The following is a 16,012-nucleotide window of genomic DNA, read 5'->3' on the forward strand; positions in this document are numbered from 1 at the left end:
AATGTCATAGCGGGTATATAAGCCTGTAGCAGGGTGCTGGCCAGCATATGTCTGAGAGAGCTAGCAGACCTACCTGTGGAAGTGACAGATAAGGGTGCCATATCCTATTCCCATTCTCTGTTTCTGGGGATACCATAGACGCTGCACTGGAAAACATGTTGTTTAGGCACAACCAGCCCAAGCACTACCATCAGCATTCAACTGCAAATTATATTCGGTAAGTGGACATCTCCAATCAGGAAACGTTTGTGTTTTTAGGAGACGTTTTTATCATCAGAAAAGTTTCATGCAATAGAGAAAAACTTGACTTTTTTTCTTAAATGCTTTATTTGAAGGGGACTGAAATCAACAATAATTGTTTATTATTGCACTAAGGCCATGACACCCTTGACTTTTTAAACTTGTTTTACCCATTACACCGTTATCACACTTGAGTCTTGCTTGCATGAACTTTGGCCGAGGCCTTGCAAATTGACCTATTCCAATTTATTTCAGGAATAAATATAATGTACACATCATATGCCTAAATCATTTTGTGCAATGTGATTATGCATCAAACAAGTTGTTGTTTTTTACCTACTTTTGCACCTTGGCCAAGAGGTGCTGATGAGATCAATCTCTGGCTGACCATAAAGAAGCCTCGGACTTATTTGTGATTTGATAAATCTTCTAATGATCAACCACAACTCTCCCTCCCCTCTTTTTCTGCTCTCTCGAGATATTTTGTCACCTTTCCTGAAACACGATGAGGAATGACACGCCACAGATAATGGTGCCAAACTGTCTCCTTTTCAATATGTTCTCTGTGCAGCAACCTCGTCCGCTGTAAAACAGCAGGATGAAACACTGACTTATCTAAACCAAGGTAGCTATCTTTCTTTATTACTAAATGCACATGTTGTTGGATGGGATTGAAGAACTCATTTCATTGAGTGTAGGCCCACTCAGAAGAACATTCTCCCTCAGCACAGATAAAATGTGGAATAAACATCCCTCTTAAACAGTTCAACTGCATCACGCACAACTTCAAGCTCATCTTTAGGCAAAGGAAGTTAATGTATTGGTCATATTCGCTCTCTTGTATATGTTTATATGATATTACTATTCCACAGAAGCACTTGCTTGCTAGGATGGATATTGTAACAGTAAAGATTTGCAGTTTACAATTGGCAGGCTCAACCATAATGTGGTTGAAAACCTTTGGGGGGTACTGCAAGGGCTCTCTAGAGGCACCAACTGACTTTTAAAGTAAAAAAAAGAAAAGGTGTTGAATTGAATACATTCCTATTCCTACACTGCCCCTTTATATGATTAATTTATTTCACATTTTTCCATTTTAATCAAGTTTGTTTTCATGTTCTAAAATGTAGGTCAGTCCTACGAAATTCGTATGGTTAACAGAACTAGTGTAGTATACAGGTATAAGCAGCAAATGTTTAAAGGTAGGTTAATTGTATTGTGTGTGTATTTTTGACTTTCATGTATCCTATTCTCTGACCTTTTCTTCTTTATCTGTTTAAGGATCCTCCATTTCCTGAAACTGTCAACACACAGGTGACTCCTCAATACTGTTCTTTCCACTTCAGGGTTTGGGCAGGTGCCATCTTTGAAGACTTGGTAGTAAACATCCAACTTCTCCCCTTCTGAACTTAGACACCACTACACACACCACTCAGTTAAGCTTACCCTACAACACACCAGCTTCATCACACAACACCTCACTTACCTTCTAGTTGTGTTATTTGCTCTTTTTGCACATGTTTATCTTACATACAATTCTGCTTTCTGGGACTTGTAAAGTTTTTACATCTTTTTACATTGTTGAAATGTAAATCAAGAGGTTTTTTTTTATCTCATAGCAGGAAATTAGGACAATCCTTTTGTTTATATCTTCAGTAAGACACGTTTTGTTTGTTGGAAACCTTGTTTAACTTTTATTTCATTATCTGAAAAATAACAAGTGGTATATTGAAGATGCCATTTGGTTTATGAATAACACCCATTAGTACAACTCAAGTTGCCACTGTTTGTACATTTTGTTGCAGGTTGTTATAATATGTTGGATCTATGTTTGTTTGTCTATGTGAATTAAATTATGGGAGTCAAGAGTTTGAATTTCACTGGTAATAGATAAAGGTATGTCAATCAAATGACTTTCTTTAAAACAAAGGCTGATATGCATATGCAAAAATGAAGTCATTTGATTGCATTTAGACATGTCTAAATACACAGCTTCATCCACTTGAAAGTTCCGTGTCGTCAGGCTGTCAGGAAAGGACCGTCTGATTTCGGTTGTACTCAATGAAGCAATCTAACAACACTAGAATGGAACTGGTGGCACTTGGACAAACATATGACATGTTGGTCTGTCTATGGCCTTGGGCTCTGGGCAGTCATGCCTGAGTCTCTCCGTGTAATAAGCCTGAAATGAACGGAAACAGGTTGTTTTTACAGGCTGTTCATTTTACAATTTGTTTTATCATCTTAGTAGGTTTAAAAGTGTGCGATTAACTTAATACTAATGCAACCGAGAGGAGAAACATGAACTGATGTCCTTTTGTATGTGTGGAAACAATAATAAAGTATGTTATCTACTCTGTTGTTACCTGTCCAGACCAGCGGTTTAAACATTCAACGCTGTATGTATGTGCTCTGCAAAAAGTTGTCAGATGGTGACATTTCAAACGGCTACTATTGATTCCGCACTAATGTCTTAATAGCACTCATAGATGTTTTTATCCCACAACAAATAATTGTGATATAAAGGCAGTTATCTACTTCACAACAATCAGACATAATGGACTCCGATGGCTTTAAAGCCGGAATCGTTCATGGCGAAACATTCATCGGACATCATTGCGCGGTGTATTTTCATTTTACCATGCTGCGCAAGGCTCCTTAGTTCGGCAACAATAGCAATGGTGGTGGGGCAGCCAGTGGCGCTGTTTCCCCCCTGCGGATTCCATCTTTAACGACAGCATGATCTCCCTTTATATGTTTTTACTCTGTGGGAATCTGTAGGCTGTTCTTTTAAGTGTTACTCGTATGAGCTGAAGCCAAGGGTGATGAAATCCATAGAATTTCCACTCCTTTAATGCTACCTGATGAAATGATCTGTAAATGGTTCTTCTGGGGGATTGTGTGTAGCTTTTCGCACTTTGCCGAACGTCATGGTGATTGGCCACATGCGAGACTGCCTTGCTTAGGTACTGTGCTCTGTACTAATGCTTTGTCCTGCTTGTCCACAGAGCAATGTGCATGTGGTGTTTCACGACTGCCGCCTGCAGTACACAGAACATCAGCAGCTGGAGGAATGAAAATGGAACATACCGGGGACAGGATCCTGGATATAGGTGAGTCTGGTTGCCTGCAGACCAGTGTCGTGTCTTTACTATCATTAAATGAAGACTTTTAGTTTTTATCAAAGATTCTCTGTAATTAGTATTCCGCGATTTAAACTGATTAATCATGTAACTGTAATTAACTAGGAAGTCTGGGCACCAAGGAAAATATTCAGATTACAAAGTTATAATTTCCTAATAACTTTTCAGATATTTTATATCTGATCAATTAGTCTTTGAATTAATTAATTATTTACTTTACCTCACGTTAGTCTCATTCCAAACATCGTAAATTGTTGGTTATCTGCACGAACCCAGTCTTCACTATGAATCTTCCATACATCAATTGTCTTAAATAATTTATTTATTAACTAACTAAACAATCACAGAAGTGCACACACAAACAAACAAAGTAAATATGGTTACAGAAATGATAGAGAAATGTGCCCGAGTGGGCTAAACCGGCATCGCGGCCAAAAGGGGGAGTGGGGGTCAGCTGAGAAGTCACTAGAGTGATAATTATAACAATTGAAATTCTAATCCTTTGCACATGAACGCTCACTCATTCGGGAACAATTGCAATCAATCAATATATTTACGCTCAGTGTGTCGTCTTGATCGCTGTTGAAAAGTTAGTTTCTTTTGTAGAATTGTCCGTCTCTCTCTGTCTGTCGTGGTTAGAGGGGATAGTTCAGAGCAACAACATTGTTGTAGAATGAATGTTTCGGTGGTTGTCGTTCTTCGCGTTCAATGATACCGAATTCCTATCTGCAGACTAGTAATTAATATCAAAGACTTGTTCTTATTCTGTCGGTATCGATAGTCTAAGAGTTTAACCACGTGTTATGGTTAAAATATTCAGCAATGGTCTGCAACCTTCATCCTCTCATAATGGAGAAAAACATGGTCAAGTGAGAACTTCTCAAAGTTGGGGTTTTATTCAGAATTGCAGAAAAGGGCTGTCCCAGGATGCCTGACCCTAACTGGGCTCATGGGCGGTCCTCTGATTCAGTTCAACTCAAAAGGGAATTGGAGTTTCCTTCATTAAGCAGTCCAAAATCACATCACACAATTTTACAAACAGTATCATACTCACACATTCATCTTATACAACAATTAGATGTAAATCTCATATCTGAGGCTATTATATAAACAGCGTTATGGTAATGTGGCCGCACCGTCTCCCATGAGCCTCACCAAAATGTAACAAACGGACCAGTTCGTAGCTGGATTCTTCACCAATCTTTTATACCTTCTCCGGAACATAAATGTTGTTCGGACCTCAAGTTCTGTGAGGTGGAAGAAAATCCTTTGTTCTCTATGAAAATTCACTCTGTCGTTATACTGTGTGGCCATGAGGCAGGGTCTTCTCAGGAATTTACGACCTCTCTGACCACAGCAGCCTAGTTGAAGGAGGCAAGGGGATGGCAGGGAGAGGGGGATGGGGCTTGCTGTACCCAAAGAGGGAAACGTCATGACACCAGAGAATGTCTTAAGTAAAGTCTGACCACAGTCTATGTTTGATAATTGACCTATGATATCTGAGGATTTCTACATTACCTTTTGTATCAACTTTATAACAGGTCTGATGTTGAAGTATAATTACTATTCAGTTATTAGGTATTTATCATTTTAACTAGTAATTTCTAAGTAACTACCTGGTAAAAGGCAGGGAGTAAAATAGAGCGTTAGAATTCCTTCTTGCCTGCTGTGATTGACTGATTGTTTCATTGACTGATGTATTGATTGTGTCCAGATATTCCCCTCTTTGTGGGTGTCGTCAAGCCTCGTGCCCACTCGCTGCAGCACACCACTGTAAAGTTTCTCTGGGATCCTGTCAAGAACACATCCGTCTTCATTCAGGTAACACGGTCAAATAACTGTATTTTCTCTGCTTTCTAGCTTATTTGGGTCCAGAGGTGGAATTGGGATTCAAGTAAAATCACGTTGACATATAAAATGTTTTTTTTAAAGGTGAATTTAAGGAATTTCTAAAGTATTTGTGAGTTCCCACTTCCCAGAGTGACTATTTTCCAATCCCACACGTCTCTTGCATTTGAAACTCTAATTACCATATAGAATGACTCATGGATTGTGCATGTTGTATGTTTGTTTGTGTGCAGGTCAACTGCATTAGCACCGAGTTAACCCCTAGGAAGCATGGTGGGGAGAAGGGAGTTCCCTTCTGCATCCAGATAGAAAACCTTCACTCCGAACAAGCACGGAGAGTACCTGGAGCACGTGCATTTCTCCAGCTGTCAGGTCGAGGTCTTCAAGGTAAAGGGGCTCTTACTGGGTGTGGGTGGGAGCTATTTGTTCATTTATTTTCTTTCTGTACTTAACTAATGTTTTCTTGTCTTTTCTTGAAGACAAAAGGAGCTGATTGCAAACTGAAGACTGACAGGGGAAGGATTGATTAAAAAAAAGTCCTATCAAGTGTGTGGCAAGTTAAGTGCTTATTGTTCCAGAACAAATAGTGATGGTTTTCTACTAACCTGGTTTTGGTTTCTTGGATTTCCCACCTATGTCTGTGTCAGACTACAATCACAATGTCCTAGTAAAACATGAACCAGACTTGCCACGCTCTCTGCCAGGACCATCTTATTTGAGAGCGTTCTGCCTCTTTTGTTTCAGTGTTTCCTTTGGCCTGATGTCCCAAATCTCGGTAGCACTAACTGCACTCCTTTCCCAGCCTACCACAGCTCCCCTACTTCATGTAGCTTCACTGAAAGGTAAAACTAAAGTTTCAAGTTTTATGAGTCAAATGTACAAGATACACATGGTACACATGGTAAATACACCGTCCAACGAAATGCTTACTTTCAGGTTCGTTCTCGACAGTGCAACAACATTAAGAAGTAATAAAATATAAGGATACGAACATAAAGTAAATGGCTCAGTAGAATAGAACAATGTTTTTGTAATGCTCCTTATGCTATTTATGTTATTTTTACCTAAACATCCAAAGGCCATCAGACTCATAGCAAACTGTGTAGAGTAGATTGAGATTATCTTTAAAATTACACACTTTCCTCTATGCCCAATGGCAAAATGTGTAGAATTGCTGGAAATTAGCTTTAAAACAGCAACATTATCTCTCAGCATTATGGAGATTAGCTTTAAAACTGCAATGTTAGCATACAGTGCCTTGCGAAAGTATTCGGCCCCCTTGAACTTTGCGACCTTTTGCCACATTTCAGGCTTCAAACATAAAGATATAAAACTGTATTTTTTTGTGAAGACTCAACAACAAGTGGGACACAATCATGAAGTGGAACGGCATTTATTGGATATTTCAAACTTTTTTAACAAATCAAAAACTGAAAAATTGGGTGTGCAAAATTATTCAGCCCCTTTACTTTCAGTGCAGCAAACTCTCTCCAGAAGTTCAGTGAGGATCTCTGAATGATCCAATGCTGACCTAAATGACTAATGATGATAAATACAATCCACCTGTGTGTAATCAAGTCTGCGTATAAATGCACCTGCACTGTGATAGTTTCAGAGGTCCGTTAAAAGCGCAGAGAGCATCATGAAGAACAAGGAACACACCAGGCAGGTCCGAGATACTGTTGTGAAGAAGTGTAAAGCCGGATTTGGATACAAAAAGATTTCCCAAGCTTTAAACATCCCAAGGAGCACTGTGCAAGCGATAATATTGAAATGGAAGGAGTATCAGACCACTGCAAATCTACCAAGACCTGGCCGTCCCTCTAAACTTTCAGCTCATACAAGGAGAAGACTGAAGGCAGAATTTATAGTCGAATAATTACATGTGTTTTGGGGAAGGGGGGATTAATTGTGCAGTATTTAATTAGCAATAATAATAAGAGTCTGGTAGCAGCAGGTGTGTACGTGCATGCATGTGTGTGTGTGTCTGCACACATTTTACTATACTTGTGAGAAACCAGAAGTAGTCACAAGAATAGTAAACCAACTAGAATTCAGAGAAGTGAGGAGGCTATTTTAGGCTTAGGTTTAGGGTTAGCATTATTGTGGATGTGGGTTGTGTCTGTGAGTGAGTGCATGTGTGCTAACGTCTTTCCTATCTGGATGTATCTATTTGCATCTTTGGCAGTTCAGTTGCACAACCCATTTAGCAAAAACCGATGAATTGGGCCAGAGCCTTAACACACATGGGTAAAGCTGCATTTCAGAAATAGTCATTGGCTTTGATACTCTGATTGGTTAGAAACGATCCAAATGCTGATGACTTGTTTTGTACAATGCCCCTCACTTTGACGTCAGCAGAAAGGACTGCGGTGGTAGTCAAAGACTGAATGTATGTAGCGATAAATGCATTTAGGGAGGGAAGGCGGAATAAAATGCAGTATGATTCGTCAGGCAAATGTAGGACAAGGTCTCAGTTCAGCCAAATTAGATCCTCCATTATCTACCGTCCAATCCATTGGAACTGCCTATTTGCACTAGTCCGATCAGCACAAATCATTACTCAATGACCTAACTCTTGTTCTCTTCCCCATTTGTGTTACACTTTACTTTTATAGCAACAGCTCTCCAATCCAGCAGGGGGAGCTGATTCTGTCTGGCTGCTCTTCTGAGTAAGTAACAGCAGGAGTAGTATTAATGCCATTGCTCTCATCTCTTATCTTTTTAGGTGATTGTTTGGAGGCGATGGGCAGTCAGTGGGTGCTATAGCTAGTTATTTCAATGGCTCTTCTTCTTTTTGACATGTAGCACCTTGTGCCATCGTCCTCACCGCAGGACACGCTGCAGTGGCTTCAGTGTCACAGGTTCCCCCCTTTCTGTAGGATCATCTCCACTTTCTCAGGTACTCTATAGTGTGTGTGTGCTCATTTTAAAGTGGGCTGCTCATTTGATGACTACACAGAGCGGCCTTTGCCGAGAAGCTGTTTAAGTACCAGCCCATCGCGGTACGCTTGGACAGCCTAGGGTGTAGGTGCAAGCTGGTGGCGCTGATATTCAGCAGTCTCGGCCAGGTACACAGGCTTGCAGTGCGCGGGCTCCAAATTGCAGGCCTGATAAAAACTAGAGCAAAGCAATTGGCTAGGTACTGCTCTCTTTCAGCTGTCGTGGGCAGCCTAGTTGTTTGGAGAAGGTGCTTTCTGTACCTGTGCCATGCATACAGGGACCTTTTGAAATGTTTGGATTCTTTTTTTGTACATTTGATTGGTGGATTCAAGTAAAGTATTTAAAGAGTGTGTGTGTGTGTGTGTGTGTGTGTGTGTGTGTGTGTGTGTGTGTGTGTGTGTGTGTGTGTGTGTGTGTGTGTGTGTGTGTGTGTGTGTGTGTGTGTGTGTGTGTGTGTGTGTGTGTGTGTGTGTGTTTGCTGACAAGCAAATATATATCAATCCAAATTGTGTAGCAGCCATTTCATGACTGGAAAGAGACATCTGTGATTCATCTAATGTGTGATTCATCTAATGTAAGACTTAACCTACTGTTAGTTTGTTCCTTCCTGTACACTGTTGCCAGAAATTTGCTTGAAGATGTTATGTTTGTTTCTAAGTGTAAGCTGTTTTATATTTTTGTTTTGATGCCTAGGGGTTTATTTTCCAGTGAAAATCAAAGTTATAGGTTAGAAAATGTATTTTAAAGGTGAAATAATTCACCCATGAATTGCACTCAGATGACTGTCAGACACACATCTACAAATCTATAATTGATTCTCACTTTCTAATGCCAAAGGCCTTTGAAGAAATTAACCTGGGAATTTTCTCTCTGTCTTTATTCCTCCAAAACGTCATCAGACCAGTTTGGAAGTGGCTGTGGATCTTTTGTGAATGTTGTAGGCGCTGACCTGTTGAAGATGAGCAGACAGGACCTGATCCAAATCTGTGGTCTGGCAGATGGCATCTGACTGTTCAATGTCATCAAAGGAAGGTGAGACTAGACTACAGTTACAGAAAAAGTACCTATAACAGACCAACAAAATGGCAACACTTTACAGCTTCACGTGTTTAGTGCTTTGATTGTGATCATTAATGATGAACCCCCCCCCCCCCCCCCCCCCAAAAGAAAATTGGCGCAGTTTGATACTGAAGCGTGCTGCAATCCAGATGCTGTCCCTCTGTTCTTGACCTAACACGTCCCTGTGGAGTGTCCTGCTTGCAGTCCATTACCAATGAGACCTCTTTCTCCCACTCACTCACCTCTTTCACTCCTGTCTCTCTGTCACCACTATCTCTCTCCTTCCCCACAACTCCTCTCTCTCTCTCTCTCTCCTGCCTATCTGGTACTAATGTCTAACTCTATACCTCTTCCTCCACTTGCTGAGTTAGGGGTCAGAGGTCGCTGAGGTTTAGTCTTGCCTGCTTCTCAAGCTAATCGTCTACCTCTTGGTTTTCTATATTTAGTCCCCTGTGTCTACTCTTGTATTATCTATATGTCACTGAGACTTTCTAGACCCAAAGTTTGTTGTTTGTTTAAAGAAATGGCTGTCCCCTATCCTGTTGTGTAATGCGGTTGTTCTAGAATCTAGTGCAATATTTTCTGACTAAGGAGGACCTCTCCTAACAAACATCTTCCAATGAAAATAAGGTCATAGTTTCCGCCCACATTCTAACAAAGCGCTTGTGAAGACTGTCTGAAAGTAAGAGTTATTATTGGCTAAGGTTGTTCCTTAATCTAGGGACAAGTTCCTGCTGTTGTGGAAAGAGATCACTTTCTCAGCGTCAGTCTGTTGTCCAAACTTTTAGGAATATTACTTGGCTGGATTGCAAGTATGATGATGCTAGAGACATTTTATGTGGGATTTTGCTAACGAATATCATACATTGTGTATAATATGCACAGTTTGACATGCTCCAAAACAAGGTGTGTTAGGTCATGATGTTACTAGTTGCTTTAGACAAACCTTACTTGGGCCTCCCGAGTGGCGCAGCAGTCTAAGGCACTGATCTGGGTTTGACCGGGAGACCCATGAGGTGGCGCACAACTGTCTCAGAGTCGTCCGGGTTAGGGGAGGGTTTGCCCGCCCGGGATGTCCTTGTCTCATCACGCTCTAGCGACTCCTGTGGCGTGCCGGCCGCATGCACGCTGACACGGTCACCAGTTGTACGGTGTTTCCTCCGACACATTGGTACGGCTGGCTTCTGGGTTAAGCGAGCAGTGTGTCAAGAAGCAGTGCGGCTTGACAGGGTCGCGTTTCGGAGGATGCATGGCTCTCGACCTTCGCCTCTTCTGAGTCCGTACGGGAGTTGGAGCGATGGGACAAGACTGTAACTACCACGAAATTGGGGAGAAAAGGGAGTAAAAATTACCCCCAAAAACTGTAATAAAAAAGCAAAACCAAGACAAACCTTTCTCAGATCCAATGCATGTTTGATGGAGCCCTTGTCCATCTCTCCCTTTGTTTGTGTCCATCTCTCCCTTTGTTTGTGTCCATCTCTCTCTGTGTGTTTGTCCTTCTCTCCCTGTGTGTTTGTCCATCTCTCCCTGTGTGTTTGTCCATCTCTCCCTGTGTGTTTGTCCATCTCTCCCTGTGTGTTTGTCCATCTCTCCCTGTGTGTTTGTCCATCTCTCCCTGTGTGTTTGTCCATCTCTCCCTTTGTTTGTGTCCATCTCTCCCTGTGTGTGTGTCCATCACTCCCTGTGTGTGTGTTGTTGTCTCCAGGCCGTGTGCATACGCAAAATTTCTCCCTCACTGCACTCTGTCAACTCAGGGAAGCCAGTCCACATTGTCATCTCCAGTCTCTTTCATGTAAACCCTCAGTATGACATTTAACCTGCCTGCTGTGAGGTCATACTAGGTTCTCCTTCAGTTTCTCTCGTCAGTCTAAATGTAAATTGTCAAAATGGCAAGTGCTTTGTTCAAGTGTATAGTTCTATATCTTAACAAGCCTATTCCTGTGGAATCCACTGTGCATGTGTATACAGCCCCGCCTCACAATCTATGTGTCAGCAACAGGCCTTGAATCACCACAGACCAAGCTTATTACATCCCACAGAATCTCCATTGAACATTCCTCTTAGTCCAGGACTAGGCTGTACAAAATCTGTCTCTGTTTGGGAAACCAGCCTGATATTTCTTAACTGATTAGGATCTCTTCCCTCCCATGTCCACAGTATACCACACTCTCTATCTAGAGGACCTAACACTGTGAGCCCTCTCAGAGAAGTTAGCTCTCCTTTTACAATGTAACTCCCCAGCAGATCAGCCACATCTACACACAAGGACCTACTGGGATCCACGTGCTGGTCTCTGATGAGGTGAGAAAGTATGGACGCAGAGTTGGATTGGTTTTTATTTATTTATGAGACCATTTTTTGACATGCTCCAAAGCAAGGTGTGTTGGGTCATAATGTTACTAGTTGTGAGTAGTGATAAGGGCGGGGATCAGTGAGGAGTGCTAGCTAGGATTTGAGGTCGTCATGTTGTTAGGTAAACCACATCCTGAGGCCCTCGGTAGGTTGTTTGTCCCTCTGTGCCCTGGTCTGGTAGGGAACAGGGGTATGTAGGCCTATGGATTCGGGATCAACTCTTGCTCAGGCCTGGCTGTTTTGGCCACAGCTGTTTCCATGCACTTGATTTTGATGTCTAGTTACTGATTGACTGATATATATTTGGGGTCTCTAAGCTCTGGGGCAACATATCAGAAGGGCCCTTCTATACATAACACTGTTCATAATACTGTGAAGTAGATGATACTACCAGCATCAACCGAAACCCAGATGAAGGCAGCCATCTGTCAAAACGTTGGTTGATTCATTAATAAATCAATTGGATCGGAGCAGTAGAATGTGTGGCGACCTTTTCTTTCTAACTACCAGAATCATACCAATAGAGAGAAAGATACAGTATGTCATTTTAATCACAAAACAACAATCTCAGATGGTGCAGAACTTCACTGAGGAAACTTTGTTATCAGCACTCTAAAATGTCATATTTCCCTCACTTAATAGCACAGAACCTCATCTAGATATGCAATTTTGAAATATATTTTTTAAAGTCTAATAGTTTTTCCTGATTGTCTTCAAATTGCAGATGAAAATAATGATGGCTACCATGTTGTGTAGGGAGTGACTAGAGGAAAGTTCTGGAGTGGATGGTTTAAGATCGCTGTCCAAGTGTCTGGAACCTATAGGTCTTATTGAGGAGCATTAGACTTTGTAACATTAAATAGTGCAATTCTATAGATTGTTCATAGCTCACCCTATATATAATTTTCTGTTCTGGTTCATTTTGATGAGATGTGTAATTAGTTTATAAAACATGGTTAATTATAAATACCTTTATTACTCCTGCAAAATTGACATGTTTTTCAGTCAATACTATGAAAATCAATATAAAATCACTCATGTCATGTTTGTCAAATGTATCATGAAATGCTGTTCAAAGAAATCCCAAATACTTTATACTAGATTGGCCTTCCTTTGGTACAATCTATAGTTTTTCATTTGTTTGATGTTACGTATTAGAAGGCAAACATTATTTTCTGCAGTATCCGTACAGTATATTGAGTGGGGTCTGTGAGAGCAAAATTACAAGATTATGTGATAGCATCAAATGGTTGTTTTATGTAATCTAAGGGTGGTTCGTCAACCAGCCATCGTTTAATATTCTGTGCTTTCCTTATTAATATGTTTTGAATAAAGTAATATCCTGATTGGTGATTGACCTTGTTGCTCCTCATTATTGATTAGAATTTCCACGACAGGACCAGCTGTTTTGTTGGAGTCACTAAAGTATTCATTCTCATATTCAAGATTTCATCTACAAATTATCATATCTTTCCTATCCACATGGTGTGTGTTTATTCAAAAGCGCCTTGTTTTTTATACTAATGTTTCAAAAGTGATGTAAAGTATTTTGTTTGCTTCGTACCAGAATTGCTTTAACGATTTAAATATTTGAGCTAAAAGAATCCAGACAAACATTTCAGGCTCCAATACAGAACTACAGATAATTCAAATTTCCAAATAATATAGATGTAATAGCTTTATAATGTTTAGCTAATGATTCTATTCTGCTTCTGTTATTTATCTCCCATTTAATGTAGCATTTTAGGTACAGCATATCAGTTCTTCCACATACCTGTCCTGAAATGTAAATGGTTAATATTGTCCAACATGTTAAGGAAAGTATTACCGCCCCAATGTTTCAAGTTCATCGTACATTCAAATCATACATTTGGACTTGACTGCGATGATGTGATTTCACTCTACATAAAATATTTTTCACTGCTCTGTACTATTCTTCTGAGTTCAGTTTACTCTTCAATTAAGAACAAAAAAAACTGAAGCAGAAAAAGAAAAGACATTCACATGAGCACTACAATGCCTACTCCACCCATGCTCTTCCAAGGTTCTACAGCACACAGCTTTGGGCTACTACAGTAGATACAGCGCCTTGCACTGTAAGTATTCATCCCCTTTGGTGTTTTTCCTATTTTGTTGCATTACAACCTGTAATTTAAATGGATTTTTATTTGGATTTCATGTCATGAACATACACAAAATAGTCCAAATTAGTGAAGTGAAATTACATTTTTTTTACGTTTAAAAAAAATATACAAAATAAAAAACTGAAAAGTGGTGCGTGAATATGTATTCACACCTTTGCTATGAAGCCCCTAAATAAGATCTGGTGCAACCAATTACCTTCAGTAGTCACACAATTTGTTAAAGTCCACCTGTGTGCAATCTGTGCAAGTGTCACATGATCTGTCACATGATCTCAGTATGTTCTGAAAGGCCCCAGAGTCTGCAACACCACTACGCAAGGGGCACCATGAAGATCAAGGAGCTCTCCAAACAGGTCAGGAACAAAGTTGTGGAGAAGTACAGATCAGGATTGGGTTATAAAAAAATATCCAAAACCTTGAACCTCCCACGGAGCACCATTAAATCCATTGTTAAAAAATGGAAAGAATATGGCACCACAACAAACCTGCCAAGAGAGGGCCGCCCAGCAAAACTCACAGACCAGGCAAATAGAGCATCAAAGAGATCAAAGATAACCCTGAAGGAGCTGCAAAGCTCCACAGCTGGGATTTGAGTATCTGTCCATAGGATCGCGTTAAGCCGTTTCCTCCACAGAGCTGCGCTTTATGGAAGAGTGGCCAGAAAAAAGCATTTGCATCCCCACAGTGAAGCATGGTGGTGGCAGCATCATGCTATGGGGATGTTTTTCATCGACAGGGACCGGGAAACTGGTCAGAATTGAAGGAATGATGGATTGCGCTAAATACAGGGAAATTCTTGAGGGAAACATGATTCAGTCTTCAAGAGATTTGGGACTGGGACGGAGGTTCACCTTCCAGCAGGACAATGACCCCAAGCATACTGCTAAAGCAACACTTGAGTGGTTAATTGGAAACATTAAAATGTCTTGGAATGGCCTAGTCAAAGCCCAGACCTCAAACCAGAGACATACCCCAAGAGACTTGCAGCTGTAATTGCTGCAAAAGGTTGCTCTATGAAGTATTGACTTTGGGGGGGGGTGAGTAGTTAAGCACGCTCAAGTTTTCTGTTTTTTCATCTAATTTCTTGTTTGTTTCACAATAAAAATATTTTGCATCTTCAAAGTGGTAGGCATGTTGTTTGTGTCAATCAAATGATACAAACCCCCAGGTTTTTCCAGGTTGTAAGGCAACAAAATAGGAAGAAGGCCAAGGTGAATACTTTCACAAGCCACTGTATGTTGGTCTATTGTATATCAAACAAAACTGACAGACTGCCCCCAGATGGTAAAGGTATGAAACAACATCTCCACTTCTCTGATCCTCAACACTGGGGCCCCACAAGGGTGAGTGCTCAGCCTCCTCCTGTACTCCCTGTTCACCCATGACTGCGTGGCCTTGCACACCTCCAACTCAATCATCAAGTTTGCAGACGACACAACAGTAGTAGGCTTGATTACCAACAACGACGAGACAGCCTACAGGGAGGAGGTGAGGGCACTTGAGTGTGGTGTCAGGAAAACGACTTCTCACTCAACGTCAACAAAACAAAGGAGAGGATCGTGGACTTCAGGAAACAGCAGAAGGAGCACATCGACAGGACAGCAGTGGAGAAGGTGGAAGGTTTTAAGTTCCTCTGCGTACACATCACGGACAAACTAAAATGGTCCATCCACACAGACAGTGTGGGGAAGAAGGCGCAACAGCGCCTCTAACTCAGGAGGCTGAACAAATTTGACTTGGCACCTAAAAACCCTCACAAACTTTTACAGATGAACAATTGAGAGCATCCTGTAGGGCTGTATCATCGCCTGGTACGGCAACTGTTGTTTTGCACACATGGTCCTGTTTTATCAAAATGCTGTGCTGATCAATGTGCAGTTCATTACCTCTGTGAAATGAACATGTGTACTGAAAAAATATATAAATGCAACATGTAATGTTTTGGTCCCATGTTTCATGAGCTGAAATAAAAGATCCCAGAAATGTTCCATATGCACAAAAAGCTTATTTCTCTCAAATGTTGTGCACAAATTTGTTCACATCCCTCATAGTGGGCATTTTTCCTTTGCCAATATAATCCATCCACCTGACAGGTGTGGCATATCAAGAAGCTGATTAAACAGCATGATCATTTCACAGATTCACCTTGTGCTGGCAACATATGGCCACTCTATGTGCAGTTTTGTCACATGACCACATTAAAAGATACAGTAGGCCTATATATTTAAATAAATTTTAAATCAATTTCACATTCAATAAATGTAGATTTATTTAGCTAATTGT

At 40.8% G+C, this 16,012-nt stretch overlaps 1 pseudogene; it reads left to right on the forward strand.

The window, feature by feature from the left end:
* The first annotated feature begins 155 nt into the window (after nucleotides 1-155).
* Nucleotides 156-12,827, forward strand: LOC124042939 (annotated as a pseudogene).
* Nucleotides 12,828-16,012: the final 3,185 nt, after the last annotated feature.

The sequence above is a fragment of the Oncorhynchus gorbuscha genome, linkage group LG09 (assembly GCF_021184085.1).
Source record: "Oncorhynchus gorbuscha isolate QuinsamMale2020 ecotype Even-year linkage group LG09, OgorEven_v1.0, whole genome shotgun sequence".
Lineage (NCBI taxonomy): Eukaryota > Metazoa > Chordata > Actinopteri > Salmoniformes > Salmonidae > Oncorhynchus > Oncorhynchus gorbuscha.